A 10,296-nucleotide genomic window follows, 5' to 3' on the forward strand; every position below is an offset into this window, starting at 1 on the left:
TTTTGCCTGCTGAGACAGCAGTTAAAAGTATTGTCTCCAGAGTCAGATTTCCTGGGTTTGCCACTTAACTGGGTACATTTGCAAGCAGTCTTTCTAAGCTTCAGTTTCTCCCTCTGTAAAATGGAGATCATAAATATATCTCACGCGTTGTGTTGCTGTGCACCATATTTATGTGCAAATACAAATGATGAACTTATCTGAATCCTGGTATATTATAAAGGCTGGATAATAGAGTAGGAGGGTGATTAAGGGAAAGGAATCAGCATGACACCCAGTAACTTGCAAGTTGCACGATTTTGGACAAGCTCTAAATGCAGTAATTCAATGAGAAGAGGAAACGTAGCGCCCCTAGAAACAGCTTGCCGGCTTTAACGATGTGAATCGTCTTATTTTTCCCTTGGGTTTTTGTGTTTCACTTTGCATGCAGCCACATTCAGCAATAGCTTTTTGGGGATTGTCTCGTTAGTAATTCTCAGGTTGTACAAATATAAAAGTTGGCGTCAGTGTGGGTTTCTGTGGCTGGCAGAGAGTAAACAGAGCTGTGGATGAGGTCTCGAGAGCTGTTTGAGAGGGCTGTTAGCAGTCTTCCGTGCTGAATCCGTCTCGACTGCTCGCCTGAAGTGTTCTGGGTCAGAGGCAAATGTCTTACTACTCCAGAGTAAAAATTGGTTAGTTGCCCCCTCCCACGTGCTTTAACCCTTATTCCAAGTCATGAGAGGCCAAGGGAATTTTTCCTGCGTTCTCTGCTTACGAAGAGGCAGCTGTCCCCCTCCCCTCTCAGAAGAGTCTCCTGGGAAACACATCTGTCCTGAGTCCTAACTCCAGCCCTTTGGAATGTAATCAGGTTACGCCAGGAGCCATATCGCCCTATGTATGCAGATGTTTACAATTTAGAGGTGTTTCCAAATTCCAAGTATCATGTCTCTTTAAAATGTAAATAGGTAGAAAGGGACCTTCGCTGGTCTTCCTGACATTTGGGGGTGTAACCTAAGAGCTGGTGTGGGCTGTGACCATTTGTCCATCTCGGGGAGATGAAAGAAGTTGTGTCACCCTTTTGGAGCAGAGAAATAAACGTGACAGGTGACTACAGATCTAATCCTCATATCGTGCGAAGAGTAAAATGTTTTCAGGGGAAGTGAGGCAGATGTCTCCCAATTTTACGTTGTATACATTTTCAGGTCTCCAAAGACTAAGGCTTCTTGCAGGAGCTCTGAGAACTCCAGGGAAGATTTATTTCCCCACAAAGCCTTTTGTCAACTTTAATAATAAAACAGCTGGTTATCTCACCAGCAAAATGAGCTTATGGAAGAGTCAGAAGGATTGCAGTTTGGAAAACACAAGCTATGGCTCCAGAGAGCAAAGGACAGGGCTTGCGTTTCTAGAGAAAAGGGGGTTTGGGGAGGGGCTGCTCTAAATGAAAGTTTATTGGAGGAAAGTAAGAGTTCAGGGTGGTGGTGTGTTCTCATTGGCTGAGCTGCGGCGTTTTCCATTGGCCGGGCTTGTTGTTAGGCCAGAAAAGATCTTCTTCCTTCACCTGGGGTATTAAAGTAGCAACCTTCTTCCTGTTGGGGAGTCATGGTAGGTCTCTTCCTGTTTGGGGAAATTGACAAGTGGTAGGGATGAAAGTTCCCTTCCCAACTTTCATTTCAGTTGAGGTTTCCTTTATTAGTTGATTAGCATTTTCATATTCTTTAAACGTCGATCTCATAGCAACAGTGCCAATATATATGAGCTGATAGGAAAATTTTATTGCTTATAAGGTATTGAAATCCAGGTTGTCCTAAATGCATTTGTTTGAAAGTGAAATAGCATATACTTTGAACATGAATGCTCAGAACTCTTAGGTGAAACAAATCAAATAACATAATTCCAAAATCATGGCTGATATTACTTTAAGTCCCATCAAAACTAAGTTGTCTCTTCCAGGACCAGTTCACACATTGATGCTTTTAATGCCAAAGGTAGAGATTTAAAGATGATACAACACAGAGAATTATAAAAGGGTTTTCAAATTCTTTATTCGCAAATAGAAAGCCCAAATGTTATTTGAATATTAATCTCCTTGTTCTCAGACAGGATTAAGTACTTTACTAAGATTTCATCCTGGTCCCTAGAAATGGCTGGCATTAGCTCCTCTGTGTTGAGAGCATGTGTTCCAGACAGTAGAAACCTGCATAAAAACCACGTAGCTGTGCTTGTTCATGTGCAGAATGTTCCCTTTTACTTCAACATCTGCTAGTGTTTCAAGACCCATTTTTCTCCTCCTCCTCCTTTTTGTGCTCAAACATAATATTTGTTTGATGGTTTATATCTTAACAGTTTATACTCATTAATGCAGCATGAGATAAAGTTGAAGTTACAGAGTTTCCTATATGACATCTAAGTATGGTACCTTGCCTAAATTATTTTTTCTTCTTACAATGCAAAGGACACATCTGAAACTTCATCAAATCTTAAGATTCATTTGGACAGCTAATTCAAGAATCAGAGTTGAGGAGGTCAAACAAGTATGCACAATTAACATTCTGTAAAACCTTTCTCAATATCTGAAAACAAACAAAATGAGAGTCATGAATATTTTTTATTGAAACATATTATTTCTATAAACTTAGGCAAGTTAATAACCTCTTTACTTCTTGGTTTTTTCATCTATAAAATGTGGATAATAATTGGAACACCCTCAATTTGGCTATAAAGCTTAAATGAGATGGTTACATGTAAACCCCTTAGACTAGTGCCCAGCTCATAGAAGGTTCTCAATAAAAATTAGCTAATTATTTATTAACATTATTACCCTGATACCATATCAGGCCATAGTTAATGAACTCTATCCAAATGCTCATAGTTAATTAACTCATCTATTCACTGAACAAAAGTTTCCTGAATGCCAACTATGAGTGCTCTGCTAGACTCACAGGTACAAGTATAAACAAGATACACAGCATCTTAGGTCATGTGGTGTCCTTCATTTCCCCTGTCCCCACTGTGCCAGATGCAGACGAACAAGTATAAACAAGAAATACAGCATCATAGGACCCATACTATTCCTCACTCTCACAGCCGGCATTGGAGGCTTAAGGAATGTTCATTTACATCTTTCATACCTATTTATAAATCTTGCTGATGAAGCATAGGAAAAATGTAGCCAGAAAAACTGGACAACATAAAAAACAAATTATTATGGCAGACTATCTTATGAACTAAGATTAATACGAGCACATCATTGTAAGAATTCCTAAAGTGTATTGTTCAAATTATATTTTATACAATATATTCTAAATGGTACATGTTACGTTATGTAACAAACGACCTCAAGACTTAGTAGCTCACAACAATAATAATTATTTGATTCTCTCTCCAGGTTTCTGAGAAGGTTGAGAGTTAGGGAAAGGCTTAGCTCAGGAAGTCTGCCTCCGTCCTCTCACCTACGTTTAGAAACTGGCAAACTGAAACACGGGTGGGGATCTCTCTCTTTTCATGCAGTCTGAGGGCCTAGTCACGTGATCCCTCCACATGGACTGGTCGGGTTGCTTGTGGTGGTGGCCAAGTGGGCATCTCATGGTCACTGGACTCTTCAGAAGTGTGTGTTCCAGCAAACAAAGCAGAGGCTGCATTGCCTTTCATGACCTGGTCTCAGAAATCACATAGCGTTCAGCTCCACCACACCCCATGGTCAAAAATGTCACAAAACCCTACCCAGTTACAAGGGGAAAGGCCATAGGTCCCACCTCCCCGTGGGAGGTGAGTCAATGCTGCGTTATAAGAAGAACATGTGAGATGGGAGATATCGTTGTGGATGTATTTGAAAATGCATCCTGCCATACTAGGATTTCAGTGATTCTTGGAAGGTCGTCCTGTTCTAAGCTCTCTCCCTCTTTGCCTGATAGGGTGTATACATTCCTAGTGTTCACCATTAATTTATTTCTCTGACTTGGCAGATATATCTCTCCAGAAGTTGTTCCCTTTGTTTTCATTAGTGTCTACCTTTGTTTAGAAACTCAGAAAATGTGAATGAAAGAATTGCTGAATATGACAGAGTTTACTAATAAAGAAAATAATTCCACTTTCTGTCTTCTTTAACTCAATTCATGAATATATTCTTTTCTCTCACTTATTTTTGATGAAGGTGTAACTAATGTCTCTGAATGTAAGAAGTACAATTCAAAAAAACAAATGAGTGATTTCAGACATAATTTTCGTGAATTAACTCAGATGTTCTTGGTGAATCTTATGCAATCAGAAGTATATGGAGTTGAAGGAGGACATTGGATGAGAAGATCCATGAACATATATTCCTGAAAGCACGTATATACACACATATATACAATATACATATTTACATACTTATACCTCCTTAAGATTGCAACTTGAAATTGATTTAAACAAAAACTGATAATCTAATAAGTATCAATAATTGGAAACTTCCTCTTCTGTTTATAGATTAAGAAATTCAGATAAGTCTTCCCATGAAAGAAAAATAGAAAAATAAAGGGCTGATGGAAGAAAACATAGAGCTAAAAAATAAACAATTACCAGAAAGACCTGAGAGGCAGCGAACAGTTATATATGCCTATGTAATATTTTTCATCAGTAATTCTTATTTCTTTGTATTGATTTGTGTTAATTTTCTTTTAGCTTGAAGGAAATTATTTCAGCATTTCTTGTAAGGCAGGTACTAGCAACAAATTCTATCTGTCCCTTTTTGTTGTGGAATATCTTTACTGTACCTTTATTTTAGAAAGATAGTTTTTCCTGATATATAATTTTTGGTTGACACTTACTTTAATTCAATGGTTAGAATATGTCTTTCCGCTGCTTTCTGCCCTCCATTGACTCTAATGAGTAGTAAGATGTTTATCATATGTGGCTCCTTTTATGCGATGATGGGCCATTTTTCTCTTGCTGTGTTCAAGATTTCCTCTTTGTCTTTCAACAGTTTGACTATGATATAGCTAGGGGTGGATTTCTTTGTGTCTATCTTAGTTGGAGTTTATTGAGCTACTTGGATTAATATTTCATTAAGTGTGGGAAGTTTTGAGACACTTTTTCAAATACTTTTTCTGCCTTTTTACTCTCTTACCTCTACTTTTAGGACTTTTACTATACATATGTCGTTATGCTTAATGGACTATGGGTCTTTTTATTTTTTCTTTATTCTTCTTAATTTTTGTTTTTTGAAATTGGGGACTCTCTATTGATCTGTCTTCAAGTTTATTAATTATTTATTCAACCAATTCAAATTTACTGTAACTCTGTACTGAGATTTTCATTTCAATTATTGTATTTTGGTTTCTTTTACTTTTTTCTGACATGTATAATACCTGATTCGAAGCCTTTGTCTAGTAAGTCCAATAGCTATTTGTTCTCAGGGACAGTGTCTACTGACTGCTCTTATTTTCCTTTCTTTGGGTCACACATTCCTGTTTTAAATGGGTTTCTTTTTTCCAGAAACTGTAAATTTTATATGCTATTTTGTAAACTGTACTGCTGCAACTGTAGCTTCTCATGTTTCTTCGATACCGTGATATTTGCCATGTGTTTGTTTGTTTTAGTCATTTATTTATTTATTTATTATTATTATTATTATTTTTGCCGTACGTGGGCCTCTCCCTGTCGTGGCCTCTCCCGTTGCGGAGCACAGGCTCCGGACGCGCAGGCTCAGTGGCCATGGCTCACGGGCCCAGCCGCTCCGCGGCATGTGGGATCTTCCCGGACCGGGGCACGAACCCGCATCCCCTGCATCGGCAGGTGGACTCCCAACCACTGCGCCACCAGGGAAGCCCTAGTCATTTATTTTTAAGTGACTTGTTTGGATTATTTCTGTAAAATTTGTCTCCCCTGCAGTTTGCATCCATGGAAATCCCTGGTTTTAGTTTGTATTATTTTAGCTTAGCTCCTGAGTGTTACCTGTGGATCAGCTTTGTTTGGGAATTCAATGGATGCTGTGCTTAAAAATACTTTGAGTGACCCTTTGCAGATGCGTCAGGTCAGTGCAGGGGTTGGGACACACACTCGGTTCTGAGGCGCCCTACAGGCATATCCTAGCTTCGTTTCCCATAGATGCAAGGCCTCCTGCTCAGCCAAAGAAGCTCAGCTGTTCCAGGCCTTCCACTGTCTCTGCGGAGATGCACAGCTTCTCAGACAATCAAGGATGTTGGGGGTTCATTAAAGGCCACTATGGTGGTTTCATTCCTCAGATAACCCAGTCTTCTTAACAACAAGTTTGTTGCTTGGCTTTCCCTGTTGTTTGCTGGTGGGATCATGATAGTTTTTGACAGCACTTCTGGTCATGGGTTTTCATATTTCACTAAGAATCAGGACATCCACCTCCCGAAGTGAGGCTGCTGGTGTTTATGACCTGTCTTACGCTGGTAGAACGAGCCCATCATGGAGCTAGGTGGGGAGTTAAGAGAAACTTGAGACAAGACACCACAGACTTGAAATGTTCTTATGGAGGCTAAGTAGGTTTTCTTAAATAAGTGGTCAATTTCTAGACTAAGAACAAATTGCTTTTGAACAGTTTTGTCCAGTTTTATCATTGCTTTCTTGGATATTTGCTGAGATCCTCACTTAGAACATATCAGAATAATTTAAACATATTTGATGAATAAAATAATCAGTGAATGTGTTAATTCTTCACCTTGGCAAACATGTTTTGAAATGGCTTATTTCATTAACACATTTAAAATAACTTAGTGTTGGACACTGAAGCACATATTTATGTTGCAGTTTTGAAAGCCTATAAATATTTTAGTAGTATTCTATGGTCTTCATGGTGAGAACTTACTACTTTTATCACAGTGGCCTCTCAGATGCTTTAGTTAATTAATTAGATACTCACCTCCTTATTCCACTGTCTCTGAGTCTATAAAAGTTCTGACTTCCTCAAGTAATTATTTTTACATACAATATTAAATAATTTTTGAGGGTGTTGGAATTACAATGTTACCACAGTCCTAGTACACACAGAAACATTAATCTAATTAATACTAAAAATTTCTTAACTTATTAGTATTTGTTTCAATGTTATATATCAAATACATATAGGAAAAATATTTTGTATTACATGAATACTTAGTACGCTTATGATGGCATATAATTAAAATAATATCGAATTTAAAGTAAAGCCTCAGATTATTTTGGAATAAGATGCATATAGATATAAAAAAACCCAACCTATATGAAATGTATAATTTCATAGAACATCTTAAATTCTCGTAGGATATGGCAAAAAATATTGTACTAGAAACTAGAAATGCATTTTGTAGCATTTTCAAATAGTAAGTAAATTGAGAATGTTTCTGTTTCGGTCTAAAAAGTTTTTCTGTTCGTTTGTTTTTGTTCTTAAATATATAAAGCAATTCGAATGTTTTAATTTGTTACCTTGTATTGCGTCTGATTACGGTATCTAGAACACACTCCTCTATTAACTGGATGTGGCAGTTGGAGCAATTTCAAAGTCGAGACTTACAATTTCAAAAGTAAAAACTCCATTTGATGTTTTTATCCTAATTTGCCGCTTTAAAAAGGAATCAGTGATTGTCCAAGCTGCTTTCCTATCGTTCTGTTAAGTGCAGTTGGGTATTGTGAGTCACACCATAGTTACACCAAAACAGACGTGTTTGTACTTTGCTTTGACAGCCAGCTTGGCCCTGTCCCCATCGTGACATCACAGCCTGTTTTGAGTGAAATAATAATTTGGATAAACTGTAATGTAGCACATTGTATCAGTTGATTTTCTCTGCAGTGAAATAGACCAGCGTTGACCAAACATCCCCTTCCCCGACCTGTCACAGAGGAAAACCTTAGGGAACCCTGGAGGATCAAGGGGTTTGAACAAATCGTTTTCTGTTCGATTAAAAATGTGAAAAAACCTTGTTTTTAACCTTCACTTATTTCTTCTCTGATGCTGTTCCTTGCTTTATGGAGATTCACATTTCTTACTTATATCTTTTTCCTTCTCTCTGAAGAACTTCTTTTAACATTTCTTGCAACACAGGTCTACTGGCAACAAATTCCTTCATCCTGTGTTTTATCTGAGAAAAATCTTTATTTTTCCTTCACTTTTGAAGGTTATTTTGCAAAGTACAGAATTCTAGATTGATTTATTTTGTCTCAACACTTCAAATATTTCCCTCCACTCTCTTCCTGTACATGATTTCTGAGAAGTCAGATGTAATTCTTATCTTTGTATCTTTGTTCCTCTATAGGTAAGTTGTTTTTTCTTTCTCTTTCAGTTTCTTTCAGGATTCTTTTTCTTTATTTCTGGTTTTCTATAGTTTGAAAATAACATGCCTACATATAGTTTTTTTTTGCTGGAGGTGGGGGGCAGGGGTGGAATCAGTTCATCCTGCTTGGTGTCCTCTGAGCTTCCTGGATCTGTGGTTTGGTATCTTATCTTAATTTGGGGAAATTCTCAGTCATATTATTTCAAATAATTCTTCTGTCCATTTTCTCTTTCTTCTTTTTCTGGTATTTCCATTACAAATATTCCACCTTTTGTAGTTAATCTGAAAACTTTTCTATATTTTTCCTGTTTTTTATTTGTTTGCTTCTATTTCTTTGCTCTTCATTTTTGGAGGTTTCTATTGATACATCCTTGAGCTTAGAGATTCTTTGCTCAGCCATGTCCTGTCTACTAATAAGCCCATCAAAGGCCCTCTTTACTTCTGGTACATTGTATGTGGTCTCTAGCATTTCCTTTGGCTTCTTACTTAGGATTTCTGTCTCTTTGCTTACGTTGCTCATCTCTTCTTCCATGCTTTCTACTTTCAGAGTCTTTAGCATATTTGTTAGAGTTGTTTTAAATTCCCAGTCTGCTAATTCCAACATTCCTGCCATAGCTGAGTCTGGTTCTGATGCTTACTCTGTCTCTTAAAACTATGTTTTGTTTTTCCTGTTAGTGTATCTTTATTTTTTTCCTTCTAGCCAGAGGTTTCTCCTCAGATCAGGGTCTTGTCCTAGACGGGAGCTTTGGCTGGTGAATTTGACGCGCTGACAGGATTTACTGTCCCAGCCCCTTCAGACCTTAGGAGACCCTCCCACTCACCTATTAATTTTCAAGTACAAACAGTCCTGCCGAGCCTCAGCTGTGATGCTCCTTTAAGCTTGCTGTGCTTTCCAGAGAGTTCGCTTCACTATGAGTTTTCCTTCTGTTGGTTCATCTCCATCAGAGGTTTTGTTGTGTGTCTCTGCTTCCTTCTACCAGATATTAACACCATACCAGACTTGTAACTGTTTTTGTGTTTCTTCTCCCCTACCAAACACAACGCGGGGTGCCTGAGGCTGCCTCATCGCCTTTTGTGTTGTCATTGTTGTAGATGTTATTAATTTATAAAGAGGATATATAGAGAGAGATTATATATGTGAGTGTGTGTGTGTGAGCGTGTCTCTGTATCAGTCCCTCTAGGGTTGTTTCTTGGGGGTGGGCAGTAATTTAAGAAGATAAAAACCTGTACTGGCACCACCTCCACCTTTCTTCTATATTCTTTTATGATTTGTAATATTCCAAGTTCTATATCTTAAGATGGATAGAGTATGCTACAGTTAATTTCATTTTTCTTTAATGCCTCATATGTTATACCTATTCATTTATTCATATTAAATGCCTAGTAAAATAAGAGTGTCTGTCATTTCATAACTGTCCATAGGTATTGTTGTATTTTAACAACTGGCTGTTAAGGTTATAAATGCTAGTTAGATTTTTTTTCTTCCTGGTCATGTCCTGCCCTCATTTTCCTAGAAACTGCTTTCCAGAGCTACAGAATTGCATAAACATGATTTGTTTTCTAAAAGAGGCTCCTATTCATGGACAGTTTTGTCTGTTTTAACTAGGAAGCAATACTTGTGATCTTCATATCAAAGACGACGTTGAACGGCTTTCACAAAAGGAAGCAAATGTATCTTCATGAATTCTTGGCGTTTATAGTCATCTGGAAAGAACTAATAAAAATAGTTTTCTAAAGCTGTCTGATGGTGTTAGTGGCCCTTTACTGAGCTTAATCAAGCTTAGAGTTCAGGAGATGAAGGAAACACATGCTTTTTGCTATTGTTCTGTATTTGAAAGGGCACCAAGGCTTAAATTTCTTTTGAAACATGTCCATCATTCCCAAGACAGAAATGATAGCACCCCACGATGAGACGCTAACCGTGGATTTACTCTCTTCTTTAAACTTCGAAATACTAAGTAGGCTATGCCACGTTCTCCTTTGGGGAAAAAAGCAAGTATGATGATCCCAAGGAAAGAAAGTCTAGTAGTTTTGATTTTTTTCCCACATCATCTGATGCAAAACTACT

Source organism: Tursiops truncatus, chromosome 17, assembly GCF_011762595.2.
Source record: "Tursiops truncatus isolate mTurTru1 chromosome 17, mTurTru1.mat.Y, whole genome shotgun sequence".
NCBI classification, from domain to species: domain Eukaryota; kingdom Metazoa; phylum Chordata; class Mammalia; order Artiodactyla; family Delphinidae; genus Tursiops; species Tursiops truncatus.